We start from the raw sequence: 20,389 nt of genomic DNA on the forward strand, positions 1-20,389 counted from the left end.
AGGGTTTTTTGTAGACTGCAAAGTTCGCTTTACTGTCCTCGCTCTGTCCTAGAATATCGGGCCCCACTTTGCTGAATCTATTTCATCCCTACGTTTTGTCTTTTCATCTTACTCACAGTCATTATATGTGGGGGGCTGCCTTTTCCTTTGGGGAATTTCTCTGGGGCAAGTCAGGCCTATTTTTCTATCTTCAGGCTAGCTAGTTTCTTAGGCTGTGCCGAGTTGCCTAGGTAGTTGTTAGGCGCAATCCACAGCCGCTTTTAGTTGTGTTTAGGATAGGATCAGGTGTGCAGTCTACAGAGTTTCCACGTCTCAGAGCTCGTTCTTGTATTTTTGGGTATTTTTCAGATCACTGTGTGCGCTCTGATCGCTAAGCACACTGTGTTTCTGGATTGCCTTCATAACACCTGTCATTAGCAAACATAACAGCAGACTCCTCTTCCCCGCAGACCCCAGCACCACCTCTCCCGCAGATCCCAGCACAGCTCCGCAGACCCCAGCATCGCCCACAGCCCAGTTACTCTTGATGAGTGACCGCTGTATGTGGAGGCTGGGTCACGCCTGCTGATGATGTCACATCAGTTTTCAGAGTCTGAAAATTGATGTGACGTTGGCAGATATTAGCGGTGGCTGCAGCCTGGGGGTCACGTGACATATCACCGCTCATAGGCTAAAACAGCAATAGAAGGTATTTACAAAATTCATTAGGGGCCCAGGGGGATACATTGGGGAGTTAATTGAAAGTAGTGGACAACCCCTTTTAAAGCGTGCTTGTGACTATTTGCTGTGTCTTTACCTTACAAACAATCACTTCCCTTTTTGCAACACATTTAATAGTTACTGTGTGCTGTACACCGGCCCTAAAGACTGACACCAGCAGACATAGGCCTATACTGGTCCTCTTTTTCCATCTGTATGTCTCGTCATAGGGTATCCAGTAGGAGTCTAGGGACAGCCGAAGAAGACAGGAAGGTATACACTGTGTTCCAAATTATTATGCAGATTGGATTTAAGTGTCATAAAGATTTAATTGTTTTGTTTTTCAAATAAACTCATGGATGGTACTGTGTCTCAGGGCTCAATGGATCACTGAAATCAATCTTAAACACGTGATAATTAGTTTTCCAGGTGATTCTAATTAAAGGAAAACTACTTAAAAATTATGTTCCACATTATTAAGCAGGCCACAGGTTTCAAGTAATATGGGAACTAAAAAGGATTTCTCTGCTACTGAAAAGCATTAAATAGTGCAATGCCTTGGACAAGGTATGAAAACATTAGATATTCCTCGAAAACTTAAGAGTGGTCATCATAATGTGAATCGATTTGTGACTGAAACAGAGCACAGACAGAGTTCATGCAGATAAAGGCATAATGAGGAAGGTTTCTGCCAGACAAATTCCTGGGAAGAGAGCAGCTGCCAAAATACCATTTCAAAGCAGCAGTTATTTGAAGCTGCTGGTGCCTCTGGAGTCACTCGAACCTCAAGGTGGAGGATCCTTCAAAGGCTTGCTGTGGTGCATAAACCTAATATTCAGCCACCCTTAAACAGTGTTCACAAGCAGAAATGGTTAAAGTGGGCCCAGACGTACATGAGCAATAATTTCCAAATAGTCTTGTTTACTGATGAGTGTCAAGCAATCCTGGATGGTCCAGATGGATGGAGTAGTGGATGGTTGGTGGATGGCCACCATGTCCCAACAAGGCTGCGACGTCGGCAAGGAGGTAGAGGAGTCACATTTTGGGCCAGAATCAAGGGGAAACAGCTGGTAGGACGCTTTAAGGTTCCTGAAGGTGTGAAAATGACCTCTGCAAAGTATTTAGAGTTTCTGACTGATAACTTTCTTCCATGATCTAAAAAGCAGAAACGTGCCTTCAGGAGCATCTTCATGCATGACAATGCACCATCTCATGCTGCAAAGAATACCTCAGTCATTGGCTGCTATGGGCATAAAAGGAGATACACTCATTGTGTGGCCACCATCTTCCCCTGACCTCAAGCCTATAGAGAACCTTTGGAGTATCATCAAGCAAAAGATCTATGAGGGTCGGAGGCAGATCACATCAAAACAGCAGCTCTGGGAAGCTATTTATTCTGACTTCATGCAAAGAAACACAAGCAGAAACTCTCCAAAAACTCTCAAGTTCAATGGATGCAAGAATTGTGAAAGTGATATCAAAGAAGGGTTCCTATGTTAACATGTAACTTGGCCTGTTAGGAGGTTTTTGAGTTAAATAGCTGTTTTGTTCAGTGAACGTGACCTCCTAATGCTGCAAATTCCACAAATGAGCATTTTCAGTTCTTTAAAACATATCAAATGTATAGAAATTCTACTGTGCCTAATAATTTGGAACAGTGCATTTTGAGTTTTTATTTATTTTGGAGATTATAATGTTATCATTGGGAGGTTTATTCAATAAAATTCGATGTAAAATCCAACAGGTGATGACTTTTATTAGACTGACTGTCATTTGCACCGACCATTTAGGAAAATATGAGAAAAATATAATTTGCATAATAATTTGGAACAGAGTGTGCAGGAAGACCGGTACGCAGTGTACTGCCCTCCTTGTTCACATCAGCTCTTGGTGTGCATGTGTTGCACTTAAGGCATGGCACAAACTTTAGCACACATAGCCATCCCTTTGGGCTATATTACCAGTTAAATCTATGAGCCCCCTAATAGATGCATCTACTCTGCACAGTCTGAGGGCTTTATTTGTATCAGAAGCCCTTTAGAACCTATGCTATATATTCTCTCTATCAGTAATTTCCTTTTTTTGTAGAGTCACTGCCAACTATTATGTGTCATTTACTTGGGCTCTATCTCTCAAGTTTGACATAGCTGACACTTTAACAGAGGCATTAAGATATTATTTGCATCATCACCTCTGTAGTCAGGGTAACATAGTTTTGGGACTGTATCCACCTGACTAGACTACCCTCTGTTAATTTATTTGCCTTCACTACACTTTTTTCTTGGAAGTCTGCCTATCTCTAGTTATAAAGCAATTCTATATTGTTGTACAAAATGGATATTTCATACAACACATACGTAAACAACTGCGTTCACAGTTTGCGAGCATATTGTCAAATAAATTAAGAACTTCAGAAAATATCGAATTGCCCATTTCGATAAAATTTAGTTACTGCATTCTGATTTTTTTCACAGTGTTTTCGACAATAGCATCAGTCATAATATATGAGATTTGCAAAAGTAATATAAAATTCTCACAGATGTCATATAGAGGTTTTTGAATTTCGATTTTTTTATTTTATTATTACATTAATAAATGGGAAAAAGAGGGGATTTGCTGAGGAATGTTTTGATCTTTTTTTCTGTGTGTCTATATTAATTTTCACTATGTGGTTAGTACGGTAATAGGGCACCATGGCATGTAGGAAGAACCATGCAAAGCACTGGAATTGCTGCATATAATAGATGTGCCCTTTCCCAGCCTGAAAATACCACTCCTCAACTGTCTGCTTTAGCTTGGTTGGTTTTCAAAAATGGGGGGAATCCGTGCCAGTTTTTAAAATCATTTATTAAAATAATTAAAAAAAAACACTTTTTGGATCTCTCTATTTTTCATAGGCAGCCAGGATAAAGCTGACAACTCACTTTTACCTGTGCCAGTTGTCAAAAATAAAGGAGAGCCTATCTTTTTCTTTTTTTTTTACACATTTCACCAGCCAATCACAGCCATACCAATACTTGACATGGCTGTGATGGGAACCAGAAGTGACCACACAGGAAAAGCATTGGGTGCGCTGCAGCCTTTCAAAAAGTTTTGTTCTGGCTGCCAAACCCAGACAGTAATATGGACTTCTGTAAAAAGTCATTTTTGGGGTTCATGCACTAGGTGTCAGGTACGGACCCTGAACTTTACTGTTCGGGCGCCAATCTCTACTTGTCAGTGCAGATGCTGCAGTATTAAATATGTGACTTAAACACTTGTGTTCCTTTTTTAACAATGCTTTCTCTTCCTCCTATAAGACTTTAACATGCTGTCTTATGATTACATTAGTAATATATTGCACTGAATTAGTATTACTCTGCATACTTTTTTCTTTTAATTAAAGTATTTGCCAAGTACATGAGAAGGATGCACTTGACTAAAGATAAACTTACATCTAGCCTTTGTTCTTGTTTCATACTACTTCATTTTCTGTTGGTGTTTTAAATACTGAGAATGTTATTAGTGCAGATAACCTTTCCATACGGTTTGAGGTACATTGCAAAATAAATGACCTTTTCATACAGCTTCAAAATGTACAATGATTAATCATTGCACTACAACAAACCTACTGTATTTGAAATATCTCACACTTATTAGAAGCATGCATGAAATTAACTTTTTTATCTCAGCTGTATCTCCCATATTTATAGCACTGCCCTTCTTAAAAAATACCGTACTACTTACAATAGTGACAGTCAACCTTTATTTAGATGCTTTTTTACGGATAATTGTTGCATAGTTTACACAGGTTAAAAATAAGAATTAGATCAAGTGCAACCTTCTCGACCAACTTTACATTACTGTCAGATTATAACCCATAATATCATTGATTATGACAAAATGCTGAGGCATCTTTTGTGGTAGTTTGACTATCTAACTGCAAAATACCCTTTCCTAAATGTTTTCTGAAATCACCTTTCCTACACACATAATGAATTGCCCCTGGTCAGGGTCGCTTTTGTCATGATATGAGATGAGCATTTTGTCACCTGTGCCAATCTGAAATCTGAAGTGTCCGATAGGTAGTAGCAAAATGCTGCTGAGCCCCTGTCAGAGAGAGATGAAAGCATACTAGCAAGCAGACAACAGTCATTTTTAGTGTCTCACACATGGGCATGGAGATCACGGGCCCAATGTATAGAGAAAGGTGTTTTGTAGTGATGATAGAATAGAGAAATATCCGGATTAGGGAAAATTGTCAGAAATAATTTATAATATCTGTGTATTCGTACCGAATAACGAATAAAATGCAAGTCAATGTGAAAGCCAAATATTTTTCTCCTGGACCCAAAAAACAGGTCTGCTGGCATGAGGAAAAAGCTTAAATGAATGGAAAAGAGCTAACACTGAATGGTAGCAGCAGGGAGAAGATGCCTGCATGCCTTTCTGACTCACATATGGTATCTGGGAATAATGTTGTCAGACTATTGAGATGGTTTTATGGATTTTAAAAAAACCTACAGAACAAAACCAAATTTTGTTTAAGGGAAAAATGCTAAGAATCATTATTTCCTTCATAATTACATGTATATAATACAAAATGAAATATCTCCCCTTTAGAATATGTTCACACGGAGCGTTTTGGCTTTATTTTTTACTTTAACATTTGTGAGGGCTCTCACTCCTACATTTGTGAGGATCCTCACTCATGCCAAATAGTTAGCCAGATAGGGGAATATATATTCCTCTTCACTTTACAATGCCAGCTAACACATGCCCATTTGAATTTGGGCTTTGCCCGCCACCATCACCATGGACTCTGCCCTGTCATTATGCAGCCTTTGCTGACAATTAACAGAGTGTCAGCAGGTGCCATGAAACCTGAGTTTGGTAAGGGCCGTTAAGTAGCCCTGTATCATAGATTCGGGAGAGCTATCACTCCTACATTCGGGAGGTCCCTTCCTCATGCCAAATAGTTAGCCAAATATTGGAATACAAATTCCTCATCCCTTTACAATGCCATTTCAAACATGCCCATTTGATCTTTGGGCTTTGCCCGCCACCACCACCATGTCCACCAGACGTTTTGGTGGAAAAATAAAAAGTTCTAACTTTCAAAGCAGGGTTTAGGTTTAGTAGAAGACGCCAAGGGAGACCAGACCCAGGCCAAATGTCCAGTTTTTCCAACATTATTGTGTTTATAATGTAATGCAATATAATTCTGGCCACATCACTCTAACAGAATGCAGAGTTTATACTGTGGACAATTAGCTTTTGATTTTGTATGATGCATGCATAAGTTCTTCCCTGAACACCTATTACAGAAGAAATGCATCAAGAGGCATGCAAGGCTATTTTAGGCCAGGCCAGTTGATGGCAAGTTGTGGACTGCCCTTGTAAGGGCAGGTGTCATGGGGCATATAGGGCAACTGTATTTCCTATAGGTCACACTAGGGCGAATGCTCCTTACTGTGCTCACTCCAGATCTGATGAGGATTCACTCCATGGTTTATCTTATAAATTATTTTATACTTACCTTGTGGAGAACTTAAATTGGGTGAGAGAATAAAATAAAAATAAATAAATAAAATAAAAATAAAAATAAAATATCCATGTTGTTTTTGTTATTTTTTTTATTTCAGGATACACTGTTGATTTCTCATTGTCTAATATGCACCATTTTGACCACTGTCATATATGGGCACATGTATATTTTTGGTCAGGTCTGGATCTTTCACGAAAAGATTGACCACCACTGTGGCTGTCTCATATACAGTTAGGGCCAGAAATATTTGGACAGTGACACAAGTTTTGTTATTTTAGCTGTTTACAAAAACATGTTCAGAAATACAATTATATATATAATATGGGCTGAAAGTGCACACTCCCAGCTGCAATATGATAGTTTCCACATCCAAATCGGAGAAAGGGTTTAGGAATCATAGCTCTGTAATGCATAGCGTCCTCTTTTTCAAGGGACCAAAAGTAATTGGACAATGGACTCTAAGGGCTGCAATTAACTCTGAAGGCGTCTCCCTCTTTAACCTGTAATCAATGAAGTAGTTAAAAGGTCAGGGGTGGATTCCAGGTGTGTGGTTTTGCATTTGGAAGCTGTTGCTGTGAGCAGACAACATGCGGTCAAAGGAACTCTCAATTGAGGTGAAGCAGAACATCCTGAGGCTGAAAAAAAAGAAAAAATCCATCAGAGAGATAGCAGACATGCTTGGAGTAGCAAAATCAACAGTTGGGTACATTCTGAGAAAAAAGGAATTGACTGGTGAGCTTGGGAACTCAAAAAGGCCTGGGCGTCCACGGATGACAACAGTGGTGGATGATCGCCGCATACTTAATTTGGTGAAGAAGAACCCGTTCACAACATCAACTGAAGTCCAGAACACTCTCAGTGAAGTAGGTGTATCTGTCTCTAAGTCAACAGTAAAGAGAAGACTCCATGACAGTAAATACAAAGGGTTCACATCTAGATGCAAACCATTCATCAATACCAAAAATAGACAGGCCAGAGTTAAATTTGCAGAAAAACACCTCAAGAAGCCAGCTCAGTTCTGGAAAAGTATTCTATGGACAGATGAGACAAAGATCAACCTGTACCAGAATGATGGGAAGAAAAAAGTTTGGAGAAGAAAGGGAACGGCACATGATCCAAGGCACACCACATCCTCTGTAAAACATGGTGGAGGCAACGTGATGGCATGGGCATGCATGGCTTTCAATGGCACTGGGTCACTTGTGTTTATTGATGACATAAGAGCAGACAAGAGTAGCCGGATGAATTCTGACGTGTACCGGGATATACTTTCAGCCCAGATTCAGCCAAATGCTGCAAAGTTGATTGGACGGCGCTTCATAGTACAGATGGACAATGACCCCAAGCATACAGCCAAAGCTACCCAGGAGTTCATGAGTGTCAAAAAGTGGAACATTCTGCAATGGCCAAGTCAATCTCCAGATCTAAACCCAATTGAGCATGCATTTCACTTGCTCAAATCCAGACTTAAGACGGAAAGACCCTCAAACAAGCAAGACCTGAAGGCTGCGGCTGTAAAGGCCTGGCAAAGCATTAAGAAGGAGGAAACCCAGCGTTTGGTGATGTCCATGGGTTCCAGACTTAAGGCAGTGATTGCCTCCAAAGGATTTGCAACAAAATATTGAAAATAAAAATATTTTGTTTGGGTTATGTTTATTTGTCCAATTACTTTTGACCTCCTAAAATGTGGAGTGTTTGTAAAGAAATGTGTACAATTCCTACATTTTCTATCAGATATTTTTGTTCAACCCTTCAAATTAAACGTTACAATCTGCACTTGAATTCTGTTGTAGAGGTTTCATTTCAAATCCAATGTGGTGGCATGCAGAGCCCAACTCGCGAAAATTGTGTCACTGTCCAAATATTTCTGGCCCTAACTGTATATATATACATATACACGGGAAAATAAAGGTGTTTTCATTTTAAGTTTCTGCTATCCTAGTATGTTTTATTACTAGTGTTGAGCAATACCTTCCGATATCGGAAAGTATCGGAATCGGATTGGATCGGCCGATATTCAAAAAATATCGGATATCGCCGATACCAATACCCGATCCCAATGCAAGTCAATGGGACCAAAATATCGGAATTAAAATAAACCCTTTCTTTCCTTGTAGGTTCATTCTACATGAAGGAAAACAACTAAGAATAATGCAGGATGTATTTGGGGAGGTGGCGGAGACATTAAAGGCATAGAGGTTTAGCCCAATCAAATAGAATAGCATCATTTTTTTTTTTTTAAAGACGTTCAGAGTGACAAAGATATTGACTTTGTAAATTTTTTTTTTATTTTGTCAGATATTGATGTTTCACTATTCCACGCCCTTCCCCTTCTTTTTTTTTTAACTTTTCCCACACTTTCATCTTCTTCATCATCAGCATCTTTGACATCAACTTCTTCACCTTATTCATCTTCTTCTTCATCTTCTACCTATTTTTTTTTTTATTACTTTCTTCATATTCATTTATTCAACTATTATTATTCTTCCTATTCTACTTCTTCATCATATTCTCATTTGTGACAGGCATTCCCGTAGTTGTTATCTATAAAAGTTGGAAGATTACACCTTCCGCTCTGCCAGTCACAAAAGTTACATTTGTCCGCGTTCAGTTTGGCCTGCAGCATCAGGCTTTATCCAGGGGCACCACGAGGAGGAACGGACTCACCCCCATACACTGCTTAGTCTTCTTCTGCATATAATTTAGATATCTTTTGATCTGATATTAAGTGTTATGCTTAATGTTCTTCTGCTCTTTGTTCTGCAGCCTCTTGTTCTTCTGCTTCTCGGTCTTCCATGTCTTCGTCTCCACGGTCGTCATCTCCAGGGTCGTCGTCTCCGCCGTCGTCGTCTCCGCCGTCATCGTCGTCGTCATTGGGGTGGTCTTCAGGGTCGTCATCTCCAGGGTCGTCGTCATCTCAGTGGTTGTTGTCTCTGGTGTCGTCGTCATCTTAGGGGTGGTCTTCCGTGTCGTCTTTAGGGTCTTCAACTTGGAAATGTAGCAGAAGGTACAAGAAGGCTGAGAAAATGCCGAGAACCAGCTGATGGAACTGGAACTTGGCTGGCTACCAGAAGGTCCAAGAGCCAATGGAACTACCGAGGACCAGCTGACGTTACTGGAACCCAGTTACTAAGCAGGAGGTACCCGTGCTAAAAAGCACTACCAAGGACCGCCTGACGTTGGTGGAACTCGGATACCCATAAGGAGGCACCTAAGCCAAAGGCTCTGCCCGGAACCAGCTGACGTTACTGGAACCAGGATGGGGAGCAGAAGGTACAAGAGCAAAAGACACTGCCGAGAACCAGCTGACGGTACTGGAACCCGGATGGGTAGCCCGAAGGTCCAAGAGCCAATGGAACTACCGAGGACCAGCTGACGTTACTGGAACCCGGTTACTAAGCAGGAGGTACCCGTGCCTGAAAGCACTACCAAGGACCACCTGACATTGGTGGAACTCGGATACCCAGAAGGAGGCACCTAAGCCAAAGGCTCTGCCCGGAACCAGCTGACGGTACTGGAATACTGGAACCAGGATGGGGAGCAGAAGGTACAAGAGCAAAAGACACTGCCGAGAACCAGCTGACGGTACTGGAACCCGGATGCGTTGGCCAACTGTGCAAGAGCCAATGGCACGACCGAGGACCAGCTGACGGTGCTGGAACCTGGTTACAAAGCTGTAGGTACCCGAGCTTAAAAGCACTACCAAGGACCGCCTGGCGTTGGCGGAACTCGGATACCCAGAAAGAGGCACCTAAGCCAAAGGCTCTGCCCGGAACCAGCTGACGGTGCTGGAACCAGGATGTGGACCAGAACGTCCAGAGGAGAGGAGAGAGCAGCTAGGCCGCGAGGTTGCCGCAGTTACCGAACACCAACAGTCCTACAGGGGGAGCTTGGCAATTCCCGCAGCCCACATAGGAAGCTCCTAAACTGGAGGCACCATGGAGTTGGCTAACCCGACCGCAACACAACGGGGCAACGCATAGGCGTCTCGGTGAGCTTGACACTACCCGGAACCAGCTGACGGTGCTGGAACCAGGCTGGGCATGAGGGAGTACCCGTGACAAAAACACTGCCGAGAACCAGCTGACGGTGCTGGAACACGGATGCGTTGCCCAAGTGTGCAAGAGCCAATGGCACCGATGACCAGCTGACGGTGCTGGAACCCGGTTACAAAGCTGTTGTAACAACTCTGCTGGCATCACAGCATGGCCTCACATCTCTCACACAATCTTACCCACTGCTCCAGGCCATGATGTGGTTTCTGTTTCATGCCAGCTCCATGTTCTGTGTCTCTGCTCTGTGCATGCTTCATGGCTATGTGTATAGGGGGTCGGCGCCTGAACTCTCTGGTTCTTATAGGAATCAGGTGCATCTGTCTAATCAGTTCCTGACCAATTATCAAGAGGCCTCCTGTATATAGTGCAGCTCCACCCTGTGGTCTGGGCCTGTGCAATGTGTTAGCTCAGTTAGTGTTTAGCTGCTGAGTTTGCCTGGCCTTGCTCTGAGTTACTCCCTCTGAGCTTTTCTCTGTGCTATTGCCTTGATCTTGTAGTCCGTCCTCCAGGAGGCAGAATATCCTGGTCCCTGTGTCTTTGTCCCTGTGTCTTGTTCCATTGCTTTGTCTGTACTTTGTCTTTTCTCGGTCTCCTTGTCTGTGGCTTCCTTCCCTGCTTTCTTTCCTTGTGTTCTCAGTCTGCTTACACTCCGCACTCTTGCGGCTCTGCACTCAGACCTTGCTTCGCACTCTCTGGCTTTGCTCTGTGGCTCCGCTCTTTGCGGTTCTATCTGGCTCCGCCTCCTGTGTTTCTGCACTTGGCTCCGTCTCTGCTCTTGGCTCCGCCTCCAGCATCTCCGCTCTTGGCGTTACCTCCAGCGTCTCTGCTCTTGGCTCCGCCTCTAGCGTCTCCGCTCTTGGCTCCGCCTCCAGCTTCTCCGCTCTTGGCTCTGCCTCCAGCGTCTCCGCCCTTGGCTCTGCCTCTTGCGGCTCCGCCCTTGGCTCTGCCTTCTCCTTCTCTTCTCTTAGTTCCACCTTCTACTTGTTGCTTAGTCCTCCTGTCTGAACAGGTTCCAACCTGTTTCACATACCTGCCTGCAGACCGGTCCCTACCGGTAATTCCTATGTTCCAGCCGTACCCGCCTGCCTACCAGAGAGCCAGCCGTGTCCGCCTGCCCGCCAGTGTCTCTGTTGTACCCGTCTGCCTGCCTGTGTCCCAGCCGTGCCCGCCTGTCAGCCAGAGTGCCAGCCGTGCCCGCTCCGTTCCTTAGTGGGATCAGCAGCCACAGCCAGACATCACCCTGGAGTGGCACCTGGTAGCTTCCTATTGCACAAGTCTGACCTCACCATCAGAGGCTCCAGCGAACACCTAGGAAGCTACTTAGTTACCCCCCCTCCAGGGAAGTTTGGTCTGTGGTCCAGTGGGGCCACACCCCCGTATGCCCGCGCCAACCAGTCTGGGCGCGTGCGTGACAGCTGTAGGTACCCGCGCTTAAAAGCACTACCAAGGACCGCCTGGCGTTGGCGGAACTCGGATACCCAGAAGGAGGCACCTAAGCCAAAGGCTCAGCCCGGAACCAGCTGACGGTGCTGGAACCAGGATGTGGACCAGAAGGTCCACAGGAGAGGAGAGAACAGCTAGGCCGCGAGGCTGCCGCAGTTACCGTACACCAACAGTCCTACAGGGGGAGCTTGGCCTACTGGCACTACAGAACCAGCCTTGATTGCCAATTCCCACAGTCCACATAGGAAGCTCCTAAACTGGAGGCACCATGGAGTTGGCTAACCCAACCGCAACACGACGGGGCAACGCATAGGCGTCTCAGTGAGCTTGACACTACCTGGAAACAGCTGACGGTGCTGGAACCAGGCTAGGCATGAGGGAGTACCCGTGACAAAGACACTGCTGAGAACCAGCTGACGGTGCTGGAACCCGGATGCGTTGCCTATTCAAGATTGTCTTCCTAGAGCCCCAACTAGCGGTGCTGGAGCAAAGGGTAAGCAGGGGGAGCAGAGTGTAGACCGAAGATTGCACTGGAGGCAGCTTTGTGTCTGCGTTGCGTTTGCAGGACACCTTGCCGGCTACACAGCGGGGGAACAGCTGGCATTGCTGAACCCCACTGACACATTGGCTGGTGTTTTTCTCTGTGCAGCTAGCACTTCCGGGCAAAAACTGGTGGTGTTAGAGCCCAGGGTCTGAAGGAGGAGCAGAGTGTAGGCCGCAGCCTAATTGAACCAATTTCAAAGGTAACCTTTAACCCACCCTCAGGTGTTACAATGTAGAAGAGCCACACCTTGTGCAGCAGTAATGCTACACAAGTGAAAGGTTGCTCTTTAAATTTTGCTCATTGCACACGCAGAATGAAAGACGTACACAATTTTGCCCATTATACAATAAGACTGTATTGGAGGCGTGACTTGTGTTTTTAAGGAGATGCAGCACAGGTGCACAAAAATAACGCCTTGGTGCTGGGCGCAGCCTCATGAGCGTTGTTATTTGCTGTACAGGAGTCTGCGCTATTGTGATCTCTTGGCCATGCGCTGTGAGCGCTGCCTGTCTTCTCACCTCATTTCATGTCGCCCGGTGCGGTTAGCGATGGCCATGAATCCCAGACCCGCAGTGTCTTTTAATAAAGTCACACTGCAGAGCTGGTATTCATGGCCTTGCGCAGTAAATATGTTCGCCGCTCACTCATGTCCTTACACCTGCTTCAGACCTTCAGACTGGGCGGCCTCCGCTGATCCCTTATCGCATGCCGCGGCCATGAGGCCGCACAGTCTGAAGAAGGCGGAAGGAGATGAGTTAAGACAGGCGAACATATGCACTGCACATGCCCATCAATCACACCTTCGCAGTCAAAATAGATCAGACAACGAGGGGCGTTGTGTCGGGCAGGGCGGACGCACAGGCACAGCCAGCCAACCAATGATGTCAGAAGACGGGCAGCGCTACCAAGGGGGGTGCTGCGTGTCATTAAAAAGGAAAGTCACACCTCAGGGACACTGTAATGGTCTCTAATGAGACACATTTTGTACGTGTTTGTTGAGTTCGACGTGGGCAAGGAGAAAAAGTCAGCCACCTTGTACAAATGCAGCAGTACTGCTGTACAAGGTGGCTGTTATACATAAAAACACCTGGGGGGGGCAGGTTCCCTTTAATTTCAGTTCAGGTGCCTGCCTGGCGTTTGCAGGACACGTTGCCAGCTACACAGCAGGGGAACAGCTGGCGGTGCTGAACCCCACTGACACATTGGCTGGTGTTTTTCTCTGTGCAGCTAGCACGTCCGGGCAAAAATTGGCGGTGTTAGAGCCCAGGGTCAGCAGGAGGAGGAGAGGAGCAGAGTGTAGGCCAAAGCCTGCACTGGTGGCAGCTTTTGGTCTGTTGTGCCAGCGTGGCTTGTGCTGGACACGTTGCCGACTACACAGCAGGGGAACAGCTGGCGGTGCTGAACCCCAATGACACATCAGCGAGTGTTTTTTCTGTGTAGACAACACTTCCACGTGACAACTGACAGTGTTGAAACCCAGGGAATCAAAGAGGAGCAGAGTGTAGGCCGAAGCCTGCACTGGTGGCAGCTTTTGGTCTGTTGTGCCAGCGTGGCTTGTGCTGGACACGTTGCCGGCTACACAGCAGGGGAACAGCTGGCGGTGCTGAACCCCACTGACACATTGGCGGGTGTTTTTCTCTGTGCAGCCAGCACTTCCGGGCCCCAACTGACGTAGTTAGAGCCCAGGGTCTGCAGGAGGAGCAGAGTGTAGGCCGAAGCCTAGTAGAACCAATTTCAAAGGTAACCTTTAACCCCCCTCAGGTGTTGCAAAGTACAAGAGCCACACCTTGTGCAGCACTAATGCTGCACAAGTCAGAGGTTGCTCTATGAATTTTGCTCATTGCACACGCAGAATGAAAGACGTACACAATTTTGTCCATTATACAGTAAGACTGTATTGGAGGCGGGACTTGTCTTTTTAAGGAGACGCAGCACAGGTGCACAAAAATAACGCCTTGGTGCTGGGCGCAGCCTCATGAGCATTGTTATTTGCTGTACAGGAGTCTGCGCTATTGTGATCCCTTGGCCATGCGCTGTGAGCGCTGCCTGTCTTCTCACCTCATTTCATGTCGGCCGGTGCGGTTAGCGATGGCCATGAATCCCAGACCCGCAGTGTCTTTTAATAAAGTCACACTGCAGAGCTGGTATTCATGGCCTTGCGCAGTAAATATGTTCGCCGCTCACTCATATCCTTACACCTGCTTCAGACTGGGCGGCCTCCGCTGATCCCTTATCGCCTGCCACGGCCATGAGGCCGCACAGTCTGAAGAAGGCGGAAGGAGGGGAGTGAAGACAGGCGAAGATATGCACTGCTCGTGCCCATCAATCACACCCTCGCAGTCAAAATATATGAGACAACGAGGGGCGTTGTGTCGGGCAGGGCGGACGCACAGGCACAGCCAGCCAACCAATGATGTCAGAAGATGGGCAGCGCTACCAAGGGGGGTGCTGCGTGTCATTAAAAAGGAAAGTCACACCTCAGGGACACTGTAATGATCTATAATGAGACACATTTTGTACGTGTTTGTTGAGTTCGACGTGGGCAAGGAGAAAAAGTCAGCCACCTTGTACAAATGCAGCAGTACTGCTGTACAAGGTGGCTGTTATGCATAGAAAAACCTGGGGGGGGCAGGTTCCCTTTAATTTCAGTTCAGGTGCCTGCATGGCGTTTGCAGGACACGTTGCCAGCTACACAGCAGGGGAACAGCTGGCGGTGCTGAACCCCACTGACACATTGGCTGGTGTTTTTCTCTGTGCAGCTAGCACGTCCGGGCAGAAACTGGCGGTGTTAGAGCCCAGGGTCAGCAGGAGGAGGAGAGGAGCAGAGTGTAGGCCGAAGCCTGCACTGGTGGCAGCTTTTTGTCTGTTGTGCCAGCTTGGCTTGTGCTGGACACGTTGCCGACTACACAGCAGGGGAACAGCTGGCGGTGCTGAACCCCACTGACACATCAGCTAGTGTTTTTTCTGTGTAGACAACACTTCCAGGTGGCAACTGACAGTGTTGAAACCCAGGGAATCAAAGAGGAGCAGAGTGTAGGCTGAAGTGGAGCAAGTTGAAAGGGAACCTTTAACCCCCCCCCCCAGGCATTTGTTGCTGAAAGAGCAATCTTGTACAGCAGTAATACTGCACATGGAAAATGGTGGCTCCTAAAATTATGCTCCTTGCAAACGCTGAAGTACACACTCATATAATGTGTCCCCTCACACCGTTAAACCGTCCCGGAGGTGGGACTTTCCTTTGTAATGTGACACAGCACAGCCATCATTCCAACCCCCTTGGTGCCGTGCGCCACCTCCTCAACGTTGTTTGGTTCTGTCACGGAGCCCGCGCTGTAATGTTATCCCTTGGCCATGCACAGTTAGCGGTGCCCGTCTTCTGACATCATTTAGGTGTCAGGCTGGCAGTGCCTGTGCGTCAAAGCTGCCCGAGATCCAACCTCGCAGTGTCATCTAATGTAATCCCACTGCGGGCCTGGGATCCATGGGCATGCGCAATGCATATCATCGCCTCTCACTCACCTCCTCCCTGCTTCTTCAGACTGTGCGGCGTCACTTCCGTGGCATGCTATTAGGGATCAGCTGACGCCGCCTAGTCTGAAGAAGCGTGAAGAAGGGGCGTGAGAGGCTAGTATATGCACTGCGCATGGCCATGGATACCAGGCCCACTGTGGGATCACATTAGACGACACTGCGAGGTGGGATTTCGGGCAGCGTGGACGCACAGGCGCAGCCAGGATGACAACAAATGATGTCAGAGGATGGGCAGCGCAAACTGTGCATGGCCAAGGGATAACATAACACCGCAGGGTCCATGACAGAATCAAACAACGCTAAGGAGGCAGCGCACGGAGCCAAGGGGGTAGGAATGACGGCTGTGCTGCGTCACATTACAAAGGAAAGTCCCACCTCTGGGACGGTTTGACGGTGTGAGGGGACACATTACATGAGTGTGTAGTTCAGCGTTTCCAAGGAGCATAATTTAAAGAGCGACCTTTTCCTTGTGCAGTATTAGTGCTGCACAAGGTGGCTCTTTCAGTAACAAACGCCTGGGGGGGGAACAGGTTGCCTTACATTTTTGTTGTGCCAGCGTGGCGGTCGCATGACACGTTGCCGGATACACAGCTGGGGATCAGCTGACGTTACTGAACCCCAATAACAGAGGAGCGACTGTTGACTGTGCAGACAGCACTTCCAGGCACCAACTGGCGGTGTTAGAGCCCAGGGACAGCAGGAGGAGCAGATTGGAGGTATTGCCGCACACACAGCTGGGGATCAGCTGACGTTACTGAACCCCAATAACAGAGGAGCGACTGTTGACTGTGCAGACAGCACTTCCAGGCACCAACTGGCGGTGTTAGAGCCCAGGGACAGCAGGAGGAGCAGATTGGAGGTATTGCCGCACACACAGCTGGGGATCAGCTGACGTTTCTGAACCCCAATAACAGAGGAGCGACTGTTGACTGTGCAGACAGCACTTCCAGGCACCAACTGGCGGTGTTAGAGCCCAGTGACAGCAGGAGGAGCAGATTAGAGGTATTGCCGCACACACAGCTGGGGATCAGCTGACGTTACTGAACCCCAATAACAGAGGAGCGACTGTTGACTGTGCACACAGCACTTCCAGGCACCAACTGGCAGTGTTAGAGCCCAGGGACAGCAGGAGGAGCAGATCGGAGGTATTGCCGCACACACAGCTGGGGATCAGCTGACGTTACTGAACCCCAATACCAGAGGAGCGACTGTTGACTGTGCAGACAGCAGTTCCAGGCAGCAACTGGCGGTGTTAGAGCCCAGGGACAGCAGGAGGAGCAGAGGAACAGAGTGTAGGCCGAAGCCTGCAGTGGAGCAAGTTGAAAGGGAACCTTTAACAACCCCCCCAAGACGTTTGTAGCTGAAAGAGCCATCTTGTGCAGCACTAAGGATGCAAAAGGAAAAGGTTGCTCTTTTAATTATGCTCCTTGCATACACAGAAGTAAACACTAAAAATGTGTCCCCTTATACCGTAAAACCGTCCCGGAGGTGGGAATTTCCTTCGTAATGGGACGCAGCACAGCTATCATTCCTATCCCCTTGGTGCCGTGCACTGCCTCCTCAGCATTGTTTTAAGCTGTCACGGAGCCTGCGCTGTTCTGTTATCCCTTGGCCATGCCCAATTTGCGCTGCCTGTCTTCTGACATAATTTGGTGTCAGGCTGTCAGTGCCTGTGCGTCCACGCTGCTACAGATCCCACCTCGCAGTGTCGTCTAATGTAATCCCACTGCGGGCCTTGGATCCATGGGCATGCACAGTGCATATCCTCGACTCTCACTCCCCTCCTTCCCTCTTCTTCAGACTGTGCGGCATCACGGCCGTGGCATGCTATTAGGGATCAGCTGACGGCGCACAGTCTAAAGAAGGCGGAGGGAGATGAGCGAGAGCCCGAGGGGAAGATATGCACTGCGCATGCCCATGGATACCAGGCTCGCAGTGTGATTCAATCAGAAGACACTGGGAGGCGGGATCTCGGGCAGCGCGGGCGCACAGGCGCACCCAGCCTGACACCAAATTATGTCAGAAGACAGGCAGCGCAAATTGGGCATGGCCAAGGGATAACAGAACAGCGCAGGCTCCGTGACAGCTTAAAACAACGCTGAGGTGGCAGCGCATGGCACCAAGGGGGTAGGAATGACGGCTGTGCTGCGTCACATTACGAAGGAAAGTCCCAGCTCTGGGACGGTATAACGGTATCAGTGAACACATTTTATAAGTGTTAAGTTCTGCGTGTGCAAGGAGCTAAACTAAAAGAGCTACCTTTTCCTTGTGCAGCATTACTGCTGCACAAGGTGGCTCATTCAGTAACAAACGCCGGGGGGGGGGACAGGTTCCATTACATTTAGGTTGTTGTGCCAGCGTGGCGGTCGCAGGACACATTGCCGGCTACACAGCTGGGGATCAGCTGACGTTACTGAAACCCAATAACACTGGGTCGTATGTTTTGACTGTGCAGCCTGCACTTCTGAGCCGCAACTGGCGGTGTTGGAGCCCAGGAATAGCAGTTCAGGTGGTAGAAATATGAACTCATCAGGAGACCTGGATGACACCCAATTACTTAATCAGGCAGAGGAGTGGCAAATTCCTGCGAGATCCAGGCCTGTTTCATTTTCAGGAAAGTAAGCCGGTCAACGTTATCGGAGGATAGTCGCATGCGACGGTCTGTTAGTACACCACCTGCGGCACTAAAGACACGTTCCGATAAGACACTAGCCGCAGGGCAAGCCAGCACCTCCAATGCATACTGGCTTAGCTCTGGCCTTGTATCCAGCTTCGAGACCCAAAACTTGAACGGGGAAGAGCCGTCTGGGAGTACAGTAAGAGGGCAAGCCATGTAGTCTGTCACCATCTGACGGAACCGTTGCCTTCTGCTGACTGGAGCCGCCGGTGATGGTATAGACATTTGGGGCGGGCACACAAAAGTTTGCCACAGTTGTGCCATACTGGTCTTGCCTTGGGCAGAGGCACTGCTTCTGCTCCCTCTTTGTGCAGAGCCTCCCCCACTGCCTCGACGCACTGAGCTGCTTTGTAAAGCACTAGCAGCACTCCTCTCAGTTGGACTGGAGAAGATGATGGAATTCACCAGTGTGTCGTGGTACTCCCGCATTTTACGCTCCCGGGTCTACGCTGGGATGAGGTTTTGAACGTTGTCCCGGTAGCAAGGATCGAGGAGGGTGAACACCCAATAATCAGGCATGTTGAGAATGTGGTCGATGCGGCGGTCGTTTCTCAGGCACTGCAGCATGAAATCCACCATGTGCTGCAGACTGCCAACTGGCCCAGAAACGCTGTCCCCTGCTTGAGACATGATCTCTGCCCGCTCGTCATCACCCCACCCTCACTGTACACACTGACCACTGGACAATTGTGTAACTCCCTCCTCTGGACGGAGCTCTTCCTCCTCCATTGACTCCTCCTCATCCTCCTCACAAAGTGGCCCCTGCGTACCCCTTTGTGAGGAACCACGTGGCGCTGACTCTCCAGAAGCTGATGGAAAAGGTGACTCCTCATCCTCCACCTCTTCCACAACATCATCCCTTAACGCTTGCAAAGTTTGTTGAAGCAGGCAGATAAGGGGGACAGTCATGCTGACTAGTGCATCATCTGCACTTGCCATCCGCGTGGAATAATCGAAAGGACGCAAAACTTGGCAGACGTCCTTCATAGTGGCCCACTCTGTGGTTGTGAAGTCTGATCGGCGCTGACTGCGACTTTTTTGCGCCTGATGCAGCTGGTACTCCATTACTGCTTGCTGCTGCTCACACAACCGCTCCAACATATGTAACATGGAATTCCACCTGGTAGGTAGGTCACATATGATGCGGTGTTCCGGAAGGCGGAATCGGCGCTGCAGAGCAGCAATGCGGGATCTTGCCAAGCTGGAACGCCGCAAGTGAGCACACTCTAGGCGGACCTTGTGCAGCAGTGCATCAAGATCCGGATAGTCCCTCAGAAAACTCTGCACAACCAAATTGAGCACATGTGCCAGACATGGGATGTGAGTGAGGTTGTCAATGGCCAAAGCTGCCATCAGATTTCGGCCATTGTCACACACTACCATGCCTGGTTGGAGATTCGCTGGCACTAACCACACATCGCTCTCCTGCTTGATGGCATTCCAGAGATCCTGCGCTGTGTGGCTTCGATTCCCCAAAGAAACTAGTTTCAAGATGGCCTGTTGACGTTTGGCCATGGCTGTGCTCATGTCGGTCGTAACAGGTAAACGTTCACGGGTCCATGTGGAGGTGGACTGTGACGGCTCCTGCAGCGATGATTCTGAGGAACTTGTGTATGAGGAGGAGTCAATGCATACAGACTGGATTCCTGCAATCCTTGGAGTGGGCAGGACACGTCCTGCGCCACTCGCACGATCTGTACCTGGCTCAACAACATTAACCCAATGGGCAGTGAGTGAAATGTATCGCCCCTGACCATGTTGACTGGTCCACGCATCGGTGGTGAGGTGGACCTTGCTACTGATGGCATTCAGTAGCGCGTGTTTTATGTGTCCCTCCACATGCTTGTGCAGGGCAGGGACAGCATGCCTGCTGAAGTAAAAGCGGCTGGGCACCTTTTACTGTGGGACTGCCA

The sequence above is a fragment of the Ranitomeya imitator genome, chromosome 1 (assembly GCF_032444005.1).
Source record: "Ranitomeya imitator isolate aRanImi1 chromosome 1, aRanImi1.pri, whole genome shotgun sequence".
In the NCBI taxonomy this organism is placed as follows: Eukaryota; Metazoa; Chordata; class Amphibia; order Anura; family Dendrobatidae; genus Ranitomeya; species Ranitomeya imitator.